General features: G+C 38.1%; 1 protein-coding gene across 17 annotated transcripts in view; it reads right to left on the bottom strand.

The window, feature by feature from the left end:
* Nucleotides 1-19614, bottom strand: part of PEAK1 (pseudopodium enriched atypical kinase 1) — a 361282-nt gene that overhangs the window by 335341 nt on the left and 6327 nt on the right. For 2 of the 17 annotated variants that reach the window (XM_073877413.1, XM_073877408.1), the window contains exon 2: nucleotides 8172-8423. The exons of the other annotated variants lie outside the window; for them this stretch is intronic. The gene's annotated coding sequence lies outside the window, so the exon portion shown is untranslated. The remainder of the gene's footprint in view (nucleotides 1-8171; nucleotides 8424-19614) is intronic. 17 annotated transcript variants of the gene reach the window in all.

Below are 19614 nucleotides of genomic sequence, written 5' to 3'. Positions count from 1 at the left end.
AGGCCCGAAACACCCAGATATAAAACAGGCCTCAGATACAAAAAAGAGGGAGAGGCAGTTAAATCATTTTATCCTGGTGACAGGAGGCATTCAAATCCTAGATGAGCCTTTGGTCTTCCAACACCAAGGGCCTCCTGAAGTCAATGCCCAGGGAATAATTAACAGCATTTAGAATTTCCAAAGAACTGGACTTAGAGCAGTATACAATTGACCTTAGAACAATGAAGGAGTTAGGGGTGCCCACCCCCACCCCCATGCAGTCAAAAATCCAGGTATAATTTAACTCCCCAAAAACTTTACTAATAACCTACTGTTGACCATAAGACTTACCAATAACAAAGTCAATTAACACATTTTGTATGTTATATGTATTATATACTGTATTCTTACAATAAGGTAAGCTAGAGAAAAAAATGTTAAGAAAATTGTAAGAGAAAATACATTTACAGTGCTATACTGTATCGAGAAAAAAAGCCCTGTATAAGTGGACCCATGCAGTTCAAATCCATATTGTTCAAGGGTCAACTGTATATGAATGAGGAAGGAACTTGGGTTTCAGAATGAGTCAGAAAGACCTAGTTTGAATCATGACTCTAGCACCTACTTCATATGTGATGCAAGTCATTTAACCTCTCTTAGTCAACAGTCTCTTCATGAGGATAATGATGGTATTACTTTCACAGGATTATTATGATTAAAGGAGGTATCAGAGGAAGACCTGATCCCTAGAATGTAAAAAATAATAAATTCATAGCAGCAGCTACACATGTAAGGCGTATATTCCTCAGCAAACCTATTAGATAGGTGCTATTATTATAACTTGCCCAAGGTCACAAAAGGAGCAAAGCAAGCGGCAAAGTCAGACGTGTGTGAATCCAGGTGGCACAGGCTCCCGTGTCCAGGCTCTTAACTACCTCATTATTTATTGCTGTTGTTATTAAATAAGCATCCCAGGTAACCTAAGAATGGCTCGGTGTAAACAAAGTATTTAAAGCCCTTCTTCATCAACATTTGAATTTTAATAGATTTCTAACTTGGAAACAATACTGCTCTGTTGCTAAAATGCTGTTGGTAGCACAAAACTAGTAACACTACTGTCAAAATTCATTATCTGTTTAGGTCACTTATCTTCAGTCAGAGAAAAAAAATTTCCAAAACTCCAGAACATGTAGGCTGGCTTTGAGAGAACAGAAAAGGCTATGGGACAAACACCCCTTCTGTAAGAAAACAGCTCAGATGTGATTTGGGGGGCACCACAAAATCAGAAATTCAGAGCTGGGAGGGTCCTCAGTCTAACTCTCTTAATCTACAGAGTGGAAACCAAAGCCAAGAGAGAAGTGTGGCTTTCCCCATGTCCCACAGCAAATCGTCCGCCATTGTATACCATTTGCAGGAAGGAAGAGCTTTCCACTACACCCCTCTGTCTGATTCCTACTGAACTGCAAACTCAACCCCTCATTAATGTAATACTTAAACTGCAAAGACATGTATAGGTTGTTGCACAATAGAAATATGTCGGGGACGGAATCTTTTACCAAAGATCTTTAAACAACTATCTGAACAAAACATAGTCAACTTGCTGACTAAACAAATGCAGACATACACATTTACTAATGCTCCTCCTAATGCACTTCTGAACTGTTTCAGTGTTCTCAACATAGAGTAAGTCTCAAACAGAAATTATCTCCTCCCTTTTAATACTCCCTGCAAGAAAACTGCCATTAAGGCCTGACCACATTCCTGATAATCTTTTCTACAAAACATTTGCTCCCTTGAATTAATGTTATAAAATTCTTTCTTCCTAAAAAAAAAAAAAATACATCAACACACTTTTAAAATAGTGAAAGATCATACACTTTGTCATCCCCTCAGATGACTGGATGTTCACCGCCGAGGGATAAATATAATTTAGCTTGTTCCTGAAATAATTTTGTAGGGTAGGCATTCCCTCATCGTGGGTTGCAAATATTTGTCTTCAAACACATCTTACCTTTTGTTTAAGGCAAAACAGATTAATTTGTTGTTCAAATTCAAAACAATCATACAAGGAAAGTGATTTTATTACTGTTAACAGCTGATGCTTCAACTCCTCTTCTGCAACCCTGGCTAATGCAAATGATCTCTTTCAGCAGAACTGAAACTTACTGTTCCAACAGGAGCCACCTCTCCAGTGAATATGCTAGCAGCAAAACTAAATTGGTTAAATAACTAAAATAAGCGAAGCAGAAAAGGCACTATCCAGGAAAATGTCTTTCAAAATTACTTGGAGCATCTTATGGGAATTCTAAAAAAAAAAAAAAAAATCCAAGAAACAATGATCTTTTCCTTTCTAGTGAAAAAGGAAAAACATTCAAGTAGCAGCGATGAAGAGAAACAAACCATACATTCCAAATGAAGAACTACCAGATTTGGCAAGACTGGAGTCAATGAATCGAAAGTGACCTCAGCATTTTGGTGCCTGGGCAACTGTGCTCAGATGAGGACCTCCCCGACCAACTCAGAAGTCTGAGAAGAGAGGGCTGATGGGGAAGGGAGGCAAGACAAGTTTATCCTGTGGAAGCAAATGCTAGCGAGTAGGTATATTTAGTATGTCTTAAGTATATGCAGCCAGTTTATAGGTAAACTGAAGATACAAAATTTGAGCCTCTTGTACGGGTTTAAACAAGTGAAAATGCTAAATAAGGCAGGCTTCTTAGGTAAAAGCTAAAGCTTCAGTGACAGGTATGACAGGCTTTTTACACAGCTAATGAAATTCACATCAGACCCAGAAGTGTATTCCAGATACCTCCTCAGATAGTTGCAGTAAGTATTCAGTGTTTACCTCCATGCACCCTGACTAAACAAGTTCCAAATAAATGAAAGTTTTACATTGGGATCTCATTTCTAGAAAGATATAATTTGGGGCACCTGGGTGGCTCAGCTGGTTGAGCGACTGCCTCCAGCTCAGGTCATGATGCTGGAGTCCCGGGATCGAGTCCCGCATTGGGCTCCCTGCTCAGCGGGGAGTCTTGCTTCTCCCTCTGACCCTCCCCCCCTCATGCTCTCTCTCTCTCATTCTCTCTCTCTCTCAAATAAATAAAATCTTAAAAAAAAAAAAGACATAATTTAATACTATGGCAACAAGTCCAGAAAGCTTATCTGAATCTTCTCTACCTGAATCAAACAATATCTGCAATTAGCCTTCTCTGAACCATATCTACATTGAACCCCCACTTAGCTCATAGGTCTTTAACACTTCATCTGGATCATTTTTTCTGTTAAATAAACATAACACTTCTTTGTCTACATTTTCCTTTCCACTAATACTATCTTCACCCTCTCTTCTAGATATATTTTTAAGTTTAATTTTGAATCTCCGAGTTAAAATGTTACACTACCAACAAAAAAAAAAAAAAATCCTCCATCAGGGCAACTGCCTTCTATGAATTGGTTCAATACCAAAAGTGCTTGAATGATATTCTCTGCTTCTTACCTTCTGTAGTTGGTCCACATTTATCAATTTAACCTCTCCATACCTTCTTCCCACCTATTTCCTTTCTTTTACCTAAGTTCTGTATGTAGCCAAATCATTTCTAAATTTCTCCAGGAAAAATTTTGACCCGAATTTGGGGATTCATTTTTCTAATTTTGAGAAGAAAAAGTTGTGGAGTGAATTAAATCTCTCACTGTGTTCAGTGCCTAAGCTGCACAGCAAATTATTTAAACTTTCTGAGCCTCGGTTTTCTCAATTGCGAAAGAGAGAGATGATACTGCCTATCATGCAGGGATGTTTTTCAAATTAAAGGAGAGAAATGCAACAAATCTAGGGTGAGTGGTAAACTGGAGCTTATACATAAAAATTTGTATGTTATTATCAACATAATTATCTCATAGGCCATTACAGAATTTTGCTACCAAAAGCACTGAATGTACTTCCTAATTCTGGCTTCAATTCAAGGACAGAATGCAAATCAAATTACAGCAATTTTACTGGAGAAGCCACCAACAGGAGTGTGTAATGAAAATCTGGACTACAACCTTTCGGCAGAAAGGAACTAGAACAGCCAACTCTCAAGTTGGTCCAGCACTCCTGTATGCCCTTGAAGGCAGTAAAACCTTGACTGCAAAAGGAAGGTTACAGCACAGAGAGCTGCTACATTTCATTTAGTCTTCCAGTTCCAAGCAGAAACGAGGATTAGTGTAAATTTGTATTTCATTGCCAATTTGAAATACAGAACAATAATAACCACCATGCTGATCAGGACAAATATATTAACTTTACAACCAATATTTGAGACTTACTGCATGCCCGGTACTACACTGTTTTGTTATTAATCCTATGGGGTGGACACTTTTATCCCATTTAACAAAAAAACCTGAAGCTTGGCAAAACTGGGATTCAAACCCAGGTAATAGTGAAAATTTCAAGTACCCAATAACATGTCAACAAGTTATGTGCTGAAAGTAAGATAACAAATATTTTGGCAGTCAGAGCTATTTGGGTATCTGTGTGGGAAGTGGAGTATCATATTCACTCAACAGTATAAGAAAAAGCAGGAAAGAGGTTGAAGAAGAAAGGGTTATATCCCAAAGCAGCAATTCCAAAACTTTCAAATATTAAAAATCATGACACTGTCAAATTGAGCATGGCCTACTTTGGAGATAATTAGAGCTCTCCAGCTCAAAGGTTCTCCACCTGTTTTCCACATGGTGATGGATGAGGGCCTTAGAAGCTGATGCTATGTGCCATCTAATGCTCAACACACCTCTACCAGCCTCCACAGACCTCCACACCCCACCTATGTGAAATTCCCAAAACATCAGCTGTACCTCTGTGCCTTCTCACACTAGAATAAAAATGAGTAAAAAGGCATGAATTGTTTTTCAGTATCAAATAAGTAAATATGAATATTTACTGAGCACTGGTATTATGTATCCGGCATGTTTTAAGTTCTTTGCCTATACTGATCCTCAAACCACATTATGAATTAGGTACTATTTTATTCCGGTTTTTACAGAGGAGGTATCTGAAATATAAAATAAGTAATTTGCAGCAGATCACACATAAGGGAAATGGCAATATCAAGATTCCAAAAAGGAGGTTTGGCTATAGATCCTCAGCTCTTAAACACAACAATAAACTGCCTCTCAGCTTTCCTGGGGCATGACCTAGTGGATAAGTGCCCCAGGGAATTCCAATAACTCTTCCCATGATGTCATAACCAAAAAGATAAGAACTTTTGCCTCCGCAGGATACACCCAAAAGCTCCCTAGGACTGTGAGGGTTCACTCTTCCACCAAGATTTTAGTTTAATGTCACAGGGACCTTTGATCCCAGCCTCACAGGCCCAGAAGATGACTTCATTTAAGGCCTCTCTCCTTATCCCTGGGTAAGCACTGCAGTAGGAATCTTCTTAGTAACCCTAACAAATGATACTGGTTACAAGGTTATGAAGTGCTGCTTCCTAGCTACTTGGAATCACATAAAGAATTCACATAAAGAATAGGAACACAACCCCTTGCTCTGAAACAAGATCTTTGCATTAAAGATTCACTCAATCTTCTAGGTAGGGTTGTCACATATCATTCATTAAACAGTATTTACTGCAATAACGCCAGGCACTATTATTCCAAGTGCTGGAACACATCAGTGAGTAAGAAGTCCTAAAACCATAGATTACATTCTAGTGGGATGGAAATATGGGTCTACATAGACTTATAAAGGTACAACCACAAATAAAAGAAACAACTATGGGAGAAGAGGTTTTTTCCAACAGCAAGTGGAAGCTGAGGCCAGAGATGGTTCACAGTCCTTTGCTCTAACAGAGCAGCTCACATCCAAGAAATTGAAGAGAGAGGGAAGAACACTACATACATACTAAAAACTAGTTGTTCAGCTGTAGGTTCTCCAAAAAGTAATAATGCCAGAAAATGAAGCATGATGAAGCATTAGAGATACTTTAAACTCCGAGCTAACAGACGGTCTCAATCTCAGAATGGCCAAATTAATGTCAAAGCACAAAATTATGGTCCAGCATATACCCCTATAATTGCACTTGCCATGTAGCACTGACACTCTCTTATTCTCTCTGGGCCCTGAGATGCAGGAGGGTCAGGACTGCAGTTCATTGATTTCTGTACCCCCGCCATCTAGCATCAGGTCCATTACAAAGTAGGCACTCAGAAAATGCTTCCTAACTGAAGTGAAAACAGCAAGCATCCTCAATATGGAAACAAGAACCACTGGTGAGAGACACACCAAAAACTACTCAACACAGTTGTTCATTTTGAATGGTTTGGCCAAAGTTTCCTAAGAAACACAGATAATAACTTAGATAATGTTAATCCACCTGAAAAAAAAAAAGAAAGAAACACTACTTATACAAGAAAGTAAAGATAACAAGACAGCAAAACAACTCAAGTTTTTGGATAAATTATCAGAAATTTAAGTACTCAGTGTTATAGATGTGGTAATACCAATGCAATTCAAGGCCAATCTCTGCAGCCTTAACTGCAAGGTTATTTTCAACTCATGGCCCAAAGACGCACATGCTTCACATAAAGGACCTTTATGTACCATTCTTTCAGGCCTACATCTTCATGTCTTTGTCACACTAGGCACAATGGGAGATGCCTGGGAGCTAACAATGAACAGGAAAACACAGGGCACCTACCCTCAGGGATCGTCTTTCTTTCTGGGTACAGTCATCAAAGACCTGTGTAGCCTAAAATATAAGCTGCTTTTATCCATCCTATCTCACTGCAGAAAAACTATAATCATTTTTGTTCTTCCCAACTGCAAGTGGGAGTTGAGTGATGCAACCACAACACAGTTTCAGCTACATTAAATCATATGCCTAGAACAGTACAACACAATCCTGGCATTTTAAAAGTTGAAATAATCCAACTAATTAATTTTTGCTTCCTTGCACAGTTTTGACAAAAAATTTAATGTGTTCTGCCTACTCAGAAAACTTGAAGAAACCAAATGATCTTTACCATTTCCAGATTTAAAATGGTAAGCTCGTGCAATATAAGTGCAAGAGCACTGCTTTTAATTTTTTTTAATGGAATAAATTAAAACTGTGAAAACTCTACACAAGGGAATACTATGTAGCAGTTAAAGAATGAGACACAACTATCTGTACTGACATGAAAAGATATATTCCATATTGGGTAGAAGACAGAATGCAGATCAACATATGGAATATGTTTAAAAAAATACAGACATGAAATAAAACCACACACACACACACACACACACACACACACACACACACAGAATAAAAGATCTGGAAAGATATCAAGCTGACTGCAGTGATTTACTATTTATTCACCCCTGGGAGGTAAATAGAGGGAGAGATATGCAGAAGGAATTTGGTTTCTCTTTCTTATTCATTGCTATATTGTTTGATTTCTCTTGAGATATTATTCATCTGTAACTTGTTGAATTAGGAACATTTTTAAAGAAACCATCTCTAACACCAGATAAATATCCAATATTTAGCATATGGTCCTTAATTCTAAACACTACAAAAAACAAACAAAAATCTTGTTTGAACAGTCAGAATAACTGACATGGCACTTAGACCCAAAAACCACTTATACAATAAATGACATGAACTCAGAAAATTTAAATTCTAAAAGGAGTAGGTCAGAACAAAGAGATCTTACACTTTCAAAATGTATATTCTAAGCCACTGGAAGTAGGCTAGATACTATAAACCCTGCTTTCATACATACCCTGTAACTCATTTATTAAAACTGTGTTTTACATATTAACAGCTCACAATATCCTCAAATTACAAACTACTATCTCCAAAATAATTATCTTACAAACATGAGCAACTTTTTTTTCTTCCCTAAGGAAAAGTTTTGCTATACACACCGTTTCCTTTCCTCCAGAAGTTCAATTTGCTGGCAATTCAAGCCGTGAGCGCTCAGCTGTAGCACTAAACCTTAAAAATACCCAGCCTTCTTGCTCTCTTAATATTTCCCTGAAATGATACCCAAAGACCAGAAACTGAAATACCACGTGAGAAGCAATCTGCACTAGTCACAATATAATTGTTAAGGGTATGAAAAGTACTTATGCAAGCAAAAGCATGTCCCTTTTCTTGTGCTTAAAAAAAAACAACACAAAAATTGTAGCTCATGGCTCAACTAAATTCCCAAATCAGCTATGAACATACCTTTTTATTTTCCACAGATTATTAGTCATTTGAACTTCATCAATCAGATACTGACATGAAAGAACCAAAAGTTGGAGCGCCTGGGTGGCTCAGTCATTGAGCATCTGCCTTCAGCTCAGGTCATGATCACAGGGTCCTCGGATCAAGCCCCGCATCGGGCTCCCTGCTCAGCAGGAAGCCTGCTTCTCCCTCTCCCACTCCCCCTGCTTGTGTTGCCTCTCTGGCTGTGTCTCTCTGTCAAATAAATAAAATCTTAAAAAAAAAAAAGAAAGAACCAAAAGTTAATGCAGAGCATATTGTCAAATGCATGAGCAACAATTTGGTCTATATTAAAGGTGCCAGTTTTACTTTCTTAGGGAGCTTTTGCTGATAGGGATTGGAATATTTAAGGGCCTAATAATAAAAATTATTCAGAATTAGATTACTATAAGTAGTCATGAGATGAACATCTTCTTTAACCAATTATCATTAGTATTTTCTAAGCTAAGAATGAGCAGATGCAAGATACATCAACAGCGGAATTAAAAAGGACAAGATTTCAATCCTTTTTCCCTTGTCTGAGCACAACAGCAAACAGTAAAATTAAGAATGGAACAGAAATAAGCAGAGGATTTTTTTGTAATAGAATCACTTTTTTTAAAATGCACATCTAGCCTAGACATCAGGGAGAAAGATCAAACAAGGGAAGAAAAGAAATCAAGTTAACCTCTTCTCTGCCTTTAATTGAGGCCCATCATTTCATTCAATCAATAGATCACTCAGTTTTCATTTGGCCAAATGGTCTGCACTGTCACTGCATAGATCTCTTTCATTAATATGTACTGTTTCTTTTTTATAAGTTTATTTAAGTAATCTCTACACCCAACGTAGGGCTCAAACTCACAGTCCTGAGATCAAGAGCCACACGTTCCTCCAACTGAACCAGCCAGGCACCCTTGTACTATATATTTCTTGATTTCAACAATTTTAACATTTACTGTCATGGGTAAAAAAAGGGGGGAAATCGAGTTTGATTTGACTATCCTTCTGTCACTAAATATCCAAAGATACCCAAAAGTGTTGGGGGAAGGTAGAAGTAGGGGAATATAATATAACCACTTCTGGAGAGTATTATTTAGTTAATGGTGTCCTAGGACACAGACAATATTCAACTGCTTCCTAAAGTTCCTCATTCCCAGGAAACAATGAGGCATACTGTCACACTGCACAGGCTATTTTACATGAGGCTGCTTACTTCATTCATAAGAGATAAAAGGCAGCCACTTTATCAAAAAATATACCCTAAAAAATGGGAAATATCCAAATTTTCAATTGCTACAGATGACTCAGTGAGTGGGCAGTTACAGAAACTCATAGCTGGTGCTAGAAAAAGCTGATGTTTTCATGGGGATCACTTTGAAATGCTGTTCTGGGTGCACATTATTGGCTCTTGCATTATAATTTTGTTTTACTTCCACATTAAACATTTATGAAGTGCTAGATCCCTTCTGGAGGAAAAAGATGGAGTTTCTCCTACCATTATATAAATAAGAAAGCCATTCTTACTGGGGACATTTTCTGATTACCAGACCACAGTGTGGTAATTAAAATATCGCTACTTTGCCTCAACAATTTTGGCATCCAATAAGCATGCATTAGTGTCTCAGGCTGATTTTTAAGCTGATAAAGATGGATTACAGAGAAAACAGTCCTATCTCATAGTAACAACAAAAAAATTAACTGTTTATGCTAAACGGATCAAGATATTTAAGTGCTAGACATCTTTTAAAACAAGATAATTATAACGTAGTTTAGAGATATACTTATAGACAAGATCTGCCAAATAAAATAATAATGGTTAGTAAAAATACAACCACAACACGCAATCCTATTTATTGAGTATGTGAGGAAATATTATTACACTTCTCATATTCCAGTCAAGAAATTAAATAAGAAGAAATAGTACAAACCAAGGAAACATAATAGCTTCCACTTGCAGCACCCTCAGGTTAGAAAGTTCTTTTACATATGTTCAGACTTTGAATACAGTATTTATTGGGTGCCAGTGTGTCAAACCCTGTACTAAGTCCTGGGGACATAAAGATGAATAAGACATGTCCCTTTAGTCTCCATTCATTTGATAATCAAAATCATTTTAAGAAAAAGGCAGGATTATCTCCATCCTATAGAACAAAATAAAGCTTAGAGATATTGAGGAATTTTTCACATGATCACAAGCTAAATTAAAAGCAAAACTTGTTCTTTACTCTTCTGTTATATATTACATATTCACTAACCTTAGGGATCTTCCTGATCATGCCACGTCTTTCTAATCATGCCACAGATTCATTTTAAAAAGAAAAGATTGATTTTAATTGCTACTGTTTCTTCAGAGGAATGACGAGGATTATGACAAATGTGTGTGCATGTGTGTATGTAATATACATACTTTGTATATGCATATGTATATGTATGTACATGTGCATACGTGTTTGTTACTCACTTCATAAAAGCACCCTCTACAAGGAAGGATACATTTGTCCTCAGGTCTTAAACCATGAAGTGTACTTGTAAACTCTTAAGTTATCCAAAATCCTTGGAATATGGAATTGATCTTATTGACTATTCTGAGAATAGCTACAGGTAAGTACGCACAGTAAACCTTTATGTGACTACAAATTTAACATTATTCTGTGACATGAAGGTCCATAAATACAGGAATAAGTTGTATTGAGGCAAAGTTTTAAAATTCCATAAGACACCAAAATGAGTGCTCAGCATCCCCAGTGCAACTTGGCTTTGTAGTATTCTTCTCATACTAACCTACTCCAAAGTACCTGAAAAGTGCTATTTTGTTGTATTTTATGGGAGAAATTATATGCTCCAGGACTGTGCTAATACTAGTCACCTGTGACTCCTGAGCGCTCGAAATGTGACTAGTCTGAATTGAGATGTGCTGTAAGTAGAAAACATACATCAGATTTTGAAGACTTGGCAAGAAAAAAAATTGCAAAACATCTCAATAATTTATTATATTGAGTGTATGTTACGATGATATTTTAGTTATACTAAATAAAATGTATCATTAAATTTAATTTTACCTGTTTCTTTGTAATCTTCAAAACGTGGCTACTAGAAAATCTGAAATTGCATTTGTGACATGCATTATTTCTATCAAACAGCACCAGTCCTTAATAGATATGCCTAAGAGATTTGAGATATATTCTTTGAGACTATCAAGGGCCTATCTTATTGTCAGTCCTTTATCAGGAAGTGAGCATGGGGTGGTGAAGAGGTAAGATTTTTTAATAACAGAGGAAAATGTCCATAATCTATAAGAAAAAAATCAGGATAGGACATTATTAAAAAGTGGAGCTGCTTCAAACATGCATTAAGTTATTCAAATTTAGGGGCGCCTGGGTGGCTCAGTCGTTAAATGTCTGCCTTCAGTTCAGGTCATGATCCCAGTGTACTGGGATCAAGCCCCGCATCGGGCTCCCTGCTCTGCGGGAAGCCTGCTTCTCCCTCTCCCACTCCCCCTGCTTGTGTTCCCTCTCTCGCTATGTCTCTCTGTGTCAAATAAATAAAATCTTAAAAAAAAAAGTTATTCAAATTTAGTTCAACAATATGAAAAAGAAAAAAAATATCAATTCCTCTAAAAGCAAAGTATCTCCTATAAGTGAGCATGAATCTGTCTCCTCGGCCGGTCTCAGCTCCTATGTGTCTCTCACCAGCTTACTATACTGACTGTAACACAGTATGATGTCGATGAGGCATTCTGAAACATATATATATATATATATATATATATATATATATATACACCAAAAAATGGGGGGGAAGGCACATATATATACATGCAGAAAAATGGGGGGAAAGGCACCAAACTATCGGTACCAGTTATCTCTGGATGGTAGGATAGCAGATTTTCTGATAAGACAGTTTTCATGCAGCTACAAAGCCCTATATTTGCCTTTTACGGGGATGCGGAGAAAGGGGAACCCTCCTACACCGTTGGTGGGAATGCGGGCTGGTGAAGCCACTCTGAAAAACAATATGGGAGTTCCTCAAAAAGTTGAAAATAAAGCTACCGTATGACCCAGCAATTGCACTACTGGATATTTACCCCAAAGATACAAATGTAGGGATCCGAAGGGGTATGTGCACCCTGATGTTTACAGCAGCAATGTCCACAATAGCCAAACTGTGGAAAGAGCCAAGATGTCCATCGACAGATGAATGGATAAAGAAGATGTGGTATATATACACAATGGAATATTATGCAGCCATCAAAAGAATGAAATCCTGCCATTTGCAACGACGTGGATAGAACTGGAGAGTGTTATACTGAGTGAAATAAGTCAGTCAGAGAAAGACAGGTACCATATGACCTCACTGATATGAGAAATTCTTAATCTCAGGAAACAAACTGAGGGTTGCTGGAATGGTGAGGGGTGGGAGGCATGCGGTGGCTGGGTGATAGACATTGGGGAGGGTGTGTGCTATGGTGAGCGCTGTGAATTGTGCAAGACTGTTGAAATCACAGATCTGCACCTCTGAAACAAATAATACATTTTATGTTAAAAAAAAAAAAAGAAGTAGCTAGCAGGAGGGGAAGAATGAAGGGGGGGAAATCGAAGGGGGAGATGAACCATGAGAGACGATGGACTCTGAAACACAAACTGAGGGTTCTAGAGGGGAGGGGGGGGGAGGATGGGTTAGCCTGGTGATGCGTATTAAAGAGGGCATGTTCTGCGTGGAGTACTGGGTGTTATATGCAAATAATAAACCATGGAACACTACATCAAAAACTAATGATGTAATGTATGGTGATTAACATAACATATTAATTTAAAAAAGGGGGGAACACCTGAAGATAATAAAAAAAAAACCCACAATTCTCTCATTGACAAGATTTTTTGTTAGACTTTTGGAATATAAAACTGACAACAGAACTACAAGTTGCGTTTATAATAGGATTCAAATTTTATTTGCATATGTTTAATAAAAATATTCATGTGAAGTAAAATCTAAGTTAATAAAAGTTCAGCTCCCGGGCACCTGGGTGGCTCAGTCAGTTAAGCGTCTGCCTTCGGCTCAGGTCATGATCCCGGGGTCCTGGGATCGAGTCCCGCATGGGGCTCCCTGCTCCATGGGGAGCCTGCCTCTCTCTCTCTCTCTCTCTCTCTTTCTGTCTCTCTCTGTGTCTTACAAATAAATTAAAAAAAAATCTAAAAAAAATTAAAGTTCGGCTTCCTAAATTAGAAACTACTGTATTTATAACTTACTTCTATGCTACTGATAGTGTAATTTGTATTTTACTGATGCTATCATACCACAAGTTACATTTGTATAGAAAGGAGTATATTAAGAAACAAAGCAGAAGGGGCGCCTGGGTGGCTCAGATGGTTAAACGTCTGCCTTCGGCTCAGGTCATGATCCCAGGATCGTGGGATCGAGCCCCACATTGGGCTCCTGGCTCAGCGAGGAGCCTGCTTCTCCTTCTCCCTCTGCCTCTCTCCCTGCTCAGGCTCTCTCCTCTTCTCTCTCTCTGTATCTCTGTGTCTCAGATGAATAAATAAAATGTTAAAAAAAAATTAGGTCAAGAAACAAAGCAGAGATGCCTGGGTAATCCTCAGTGAGTTAAGCCTCTGCCTTTGGCTCAGGTCATGATCCCAGGGTCCTCTCAGTGAGGAGCCTGCTTCTCCCTCTGCCTGCCGCTCCCCCTGCTTGTGTGCACGCATGCTCTTCTCTCTTTCTCTCTCTCTGACAAATAATTAACTCTTAAAAAAGAAACAGAGTAAACTTGTTCTTACACTGTATAGAAGAAAAAAGGTTATAAACCACAGGATTCTCTTCTGGACCTCTCATCACTTTTTTTTTTTTTTTAGATTTTTTTATTTATTTATTTGACAGAGAGAGAGACAGCAAGAGAGGGAACACAAGCAGGGGGAGTGGGAGAGGGAGAAGCAGGCTCCCCACAGAGCAGGGAGCCCGATGCAGGGCTCCATCCCAGGATCCTGGGATCATGACCTGAGCTGAAGGCAGACGCTTAACGACTGAGTCACCCAGGCACCCCGACCTCTCATCACTTTTATATTATAACTTCCTCGCTGAATTTAGAAACCAACAACCTCTTTTAACTTCAGGACAAACAGCTGAATTAAGATCTGTCAGTCTACCTGAAATATTCAGTTGTAAGGTTTAACATTGTGAATATAGCCAGTCCTTAATAGGCAAATGCTGAAAAACAGTCTGGGGATATTGCTGCTAAAAGAATTTTCAAGTCAAGGAGAGAACTGGCTTTGGGAAAATACTTTTTTCTTGCTTCTCCAATGCCTTAAATCTTCTTTCACACTAACTCCCACAATTACTCCTACTTCATACCCAAATAAAATCTATAAAAACTGTTGCACACCTGGGAAGAAGAAGTTTCTCAGCCTTTGAAATATTCAACTCACTATTCCAAAATATTTAAGAGGTGTACCATGGCATCTTCCCTTGTAGTAACAAAAGTAACTGAACCTACTCGGAAAATTATGGGAGGGTGAGGGGGTTAGATCCTAACTTTAAACAATGAAAAATGCTCCTGTGATACAAAGAATTTATGAGAAAAATCGTTTTCCTGCTTCTCCACCATCAAAGTAACCAAAGAAGCTCGGGAAGGTGAGATAGGAGAATTAGAGGAAAACCTGTGGATTAGCCCATAAATACACTGGAAAGCTAAAATCTTTCATTAATTTTTAAATGTAGTATTTCTACCATCCTTTATTTTATCAGCAAATACATGATACTTCCTATGCCCCAAGCATTATTTAAGCACTTTGTAAATATTAGCTCATTAAAAACCCTCTGACTTAGGTACTATCATTATCCCCATTTTACAGATGAGAACACTGAGGCATAGAGAAATAAAGTAACTTTCCCAAGATCACACAGCTAATAAGTGGCAGAGATGACATTCAATCCCAGGCAGTCTAGGTCTAGAATCCATGCTCTTAACCATAATGCAATGCTGACTCTCAAAAAGTAATACACTCTTGAAAGCCCATTTCTGGCTTATAGTTAAATACTTAACAAAAATCTGGTAAACAAATTAAAAGGAAAAATACAGAGATAGCAAAAAGTAGAAAACTTATTATTCAGAGTTCTGACACATCACTATGAATATATTAGTATACTTCCCATCAGCCTTTTTCCCTTTTTCACATAGGGTTTTTTCCCCTTTATTACTCAGCATACATGATTTTCTAGAAAATGAAAAACTTTTAAGATACCAGCCTCTCAGCAATTTTAGAGTAATAGTTAAAATTAACTGAACACTTATTGCACACCAAAACATCTATGTGCTTGCTATCTATTACTTCACATGACAACCTCATAAAATAGGGAGAAATATTCATTTTATAAATGAGGAAACTGAAAAATAGTCAAGAAACAAACAATGTCAAACATCTAGAATGTAGTTGAGCAGGATTCAAATTCAAGCAATTTGACTCCTGAACTAGAAGAACTCTACTACCGGAAGGTAGGATTATGGGCTACCTGAAAAACAGTGATCATGTTTTTAGAGAGTAGTATTATTTGTCTGGCTTAGTCTAAAATGAGGATGTTACCATACAGATTTATTTTACTTTGCGCTAATTCTGATTTAGACAACTAAAGTTTTAGGATCCTAACTTTTCTTGAACAAGCTAAGTAACTCTTCATGTCTTACTTTATATCTTCATGTCTTCAAGCATCTTATGTACTTCCTTTTCCCAACAATCGTTTGAGTATCTGTTATGTGCTAGGGACCATGCTAATAAGACATAGTGACAGAGTCTCTTTCCACTCAGCATATGCTCAAGTTTCTCACAACTAATAAATACAACACACCCGTATACAGAGTGGATAACAGCTTTGCCAACCAATTTGGTGGAATAACTGAGAATGGAATCCTGAAATTCTCTGCCCCCTATCCTATAAAATAGATAAATCCTTTATTTTTCTTACAATTCCTTAAGAGTGACTGAGAAATAATTACTTGATAGGTACTATTAATCTGTCCCACTCTATACTACCTCTTATCAGCAGGCAATGAAAGCCTATTCATTTTTAGTGCAAAGAAGATGAAATTAAAATATTTTACTAAAACCTCGGTTTACTAGGTTGCAAGTTTAAAATTACTTTTAAAGTTCTTTAAATGTATTTTGGGCACGACCTTAATAACCAAATGATAAATGGGAATGTTGAAGACCATCTAAGAAGCAGTCAAAAAATAAGCATGTTCACAGAAGGTAAGGTCACTGCTGCTTGATTTTACATGGAAACATTTTATCTTAAGCAGTTCTGAGTTGAATCCCACTGATTATGAAAAGGTGGCAAAGGGCAAAAGTTAAAAGGTAAAGTGCAGCAGAAACCCTCCTAACCAGTTCACTGAGTGGCTTAATTGATAGCCAACGACCATAGGTACAATTACCAACCCAAAGCCTTATAATGGCAGGGGACCAAGAGCAGAAGCAACCTAAGAAACCAAGGTCAACATATGGAGGAGCTTCTGCTTGTGGATAATTACTAGTTGTGTGCATGAAGCCCTGGCAAGTTTCCTGACTGACACATGCTTGCGCTGTTTCCCTGTAGCCGGCACACTTCCCGCTCGCCTCTTTTGTCCATGTCCTCTGACAAGCTTCTCCACGATGTCGTATCTATATTATTCGATATTTGCCTTCCACTGATACTCTCTTAAAGTCTGGAATTTCTCCCATCCTAGATTGTAAATTTATGGAGGAAGGAAGCAAGGTTGACCCCCAAAACAGCTCAGTGCCTTGAAAATACAAGTGTTTATTAATGATGGACATGGAATCCACCCTATAACTATACCCCAATCCTTAACATTTTGCAGAACTGCTCCTCTTCATCTCTCTGACTGGTATGCTCCAGGGGTCAGTCCCTGAACTTCTTCTCTATCACCATTCACTCCTCAGGCATTAATCTCATCTATACCGACAACTCAAATGTATCCAATTTAGACCATTCTCCTCTGAACTCTCCTCTGAACCAGATTCATTTGTTCAGCTGCTGACTTGATATCCCTATTAACATAGCTATCAGACATCTCAAAAACTTAGCCAGTCTGGAAAAGAATTCCTGAACTCTTCCCAGAAACCTGCTCTGCCCACAGTCTTCACATCTCTGTTAATGACATCTCCACCCTTCCGGTTCTCAAGCCAAAAACCTTGGAGTCATCCTTGGCCACTCTCTTCACATTCTATATCCAATCCATCAGCAAAGATAATTGGATCAAAACATATCCAACTGGAGTCACATAAGCGTAAATGCAGGCCTACTTTTATATACAGAAATAAATGCAGATATGTGTGGATACATAGATTAGTATACATACATATATTTCCTAGCTCTGTCCACTGAGTGTGCCTAGAAGCAGTGACACTCCAGTAGCAACAAGCACACCTAACATCCAGATCTTGGCCTCAAAATACCATTCTCTGATAAAAAGAGCCACAGCTTCTTGAAAAAATGAGCCTAGGGCTATTGCAGGAAAAATACAAGATGAGCCTGAAGGATCTAGTAGTACCGGAGAGTAGAGAAGTATACACGTATACACACAAAGAAAGGGTAGGAGTATGGCAAAGGACACAGAGTCAAACCTAAAAGAGATCCCAGCTGGGGCGCCTGGGTGGCTCAATCGTTAAGCGTCTGCCTTCGGCTCAGGTCATGATCCCAGGGTCCTGGGATGGAGCCCCGCGTCGGGCTCCCTGCTCAGTGCAAAGCCTGCTTCTCCCTCTCCCACTCCCCCCGCTTGTGTTCCCTCTTTCACTGTGTGTCTCTCTCTGTCAAATAAATAAATAAAATCTTTAAGAAAAAGAGAGATCCCAATGGCAAAAGCTGGATAATTTGGTCAATAAAATAAATAATGCTAGCACTGAATTATAACCTTAAGAATAAAATAAATATCCGTGAACTGGAATTGATATAAATGACTACGTAGGTAGACAGAAAAACAGAGGAGAAAGGACAAGTCTTCCTTACAAAAGAATTCCAATTAATAAATAAAGAAAAAATTAGGAAAATAAAGAAGTACTTTTAGAACACAACAGCAATAATTACTGCAAGCATGATCTACTGACGAACGCTAAAATTAGTGAGCAGAAACAGGATACTGGCAAAGCCTCAAAGTATTCCCCCCTCAAATATTTGCCAATTACTGTAGTGGTTTTAATATATATCACAAATTCTTTGATTCTCCTCCTCCAGGAAGTAGGTGTTTAATTCTTCCCCCGCTTGAGTGTGGGCTGGACTTAGCAACCTGCTTCTAATGAACAGAGTATGGAAAGGGAAAAATAACTTTCCAGTGGAGAAACTTGCCAGAAAACACCTTAACAAAGTGATCACCTGTGGTAAGTCATGTTGGTTTCATGTACCTCCTATATGACATGATAAGAAGGGCACTTCACTGCCATGGTATTCCTCCCCCTAATATCCATAACCTCACTCTAACAAGAAAACATCAGACAAACCCAAACTGAGGGACATTCTACAAAATACCTAACTAGACTCTTTAAAAGTATCAAGTCATAAAAGAAAAGACCAAGAAACTGTCACACATTAGAAGAGATAAAGGAGACTCAAGAACTAAAAGCAATGTGATATCCTGGTTTAAATAATGGAATGGAAACAGGATATTAGTGGAAAAACTGGTAAAATACAAATAAAATCAGGGGTTTGAAGTATTGTATGAGTGTTAATTTCTTAGCTTGATAAATGTACCATGGTTATATAAGATGTTAACATTAGGGGAACACAGTGAAGGGTATACAGTAGTGGTTCTTAATAGGAGCAATTTTGTCCCATAAGCGCCATTGGGCAATGTCTGGAAACATTTTTGACTGTTAGAACTGGGGAGAGGGTACTGGCATCTAGTGGATAAAGGACAGGGATGCTGCATAACATCCTACTGTACAGGGCAACCCCCACAACAAAGGATTATCTAGTACAAATGTCAATAATGGGAAGATTAAGTAACATGGTATAAGGAAACTCTATGTACTATCTGGGCAACTCTTCTGTAAATCTAACAGATCCAATCACTTCTCAATTCCCTGGTCCAAAACTATCTCTCAACTGGATTTTTTAGGAGAGCCTCCCAACAGGTCTTCTTGATTTTACCCTGTACCTGCTTAGGCTACTTTCAACACAGTGACCCGTGTTTTTAAAGTGAAGTTAGAAGTGAAGTCAGAGTGAAGTTTTTAAAGCATAAATCCGATCATGTCACTCCTTTGCTCAAAACCCTGTAATAGTTTCCATTGCACAAAGTAAACATCCAAGTGCTTATAATGACCTACAGGTTCTATGAGATCTGGACCCAGCTATCTCTCTGACCTTACCACCTTCTCTTCTATTCAGTCCAGTATAGGTACACTGGCCAAGCATGTCTCTACTTCAGGGCCAATGCAAAATGTTT

This window comes from Callorhinus ursinus, unplaced genomic scaffold, assembly GCF_003265705.2.
Source record: "Callorhinus ursinus isolate GAN/ISIS: 27379988/994484 unplaced genomic scaffold, GSC_fseal_2.0 scaffold25, whole genome shotgun sequence".
Classification (NCBI taxonomy): domain Eukaryota; kingdom Metazoa; phylum Chordata; class Mammalia; order Carnivora; family Otariidae; genus Callorhinus; species Callorhinus ursinus.
This window is presented reverse-complemented; position numbering and strand designations above follow the sequence as displayed.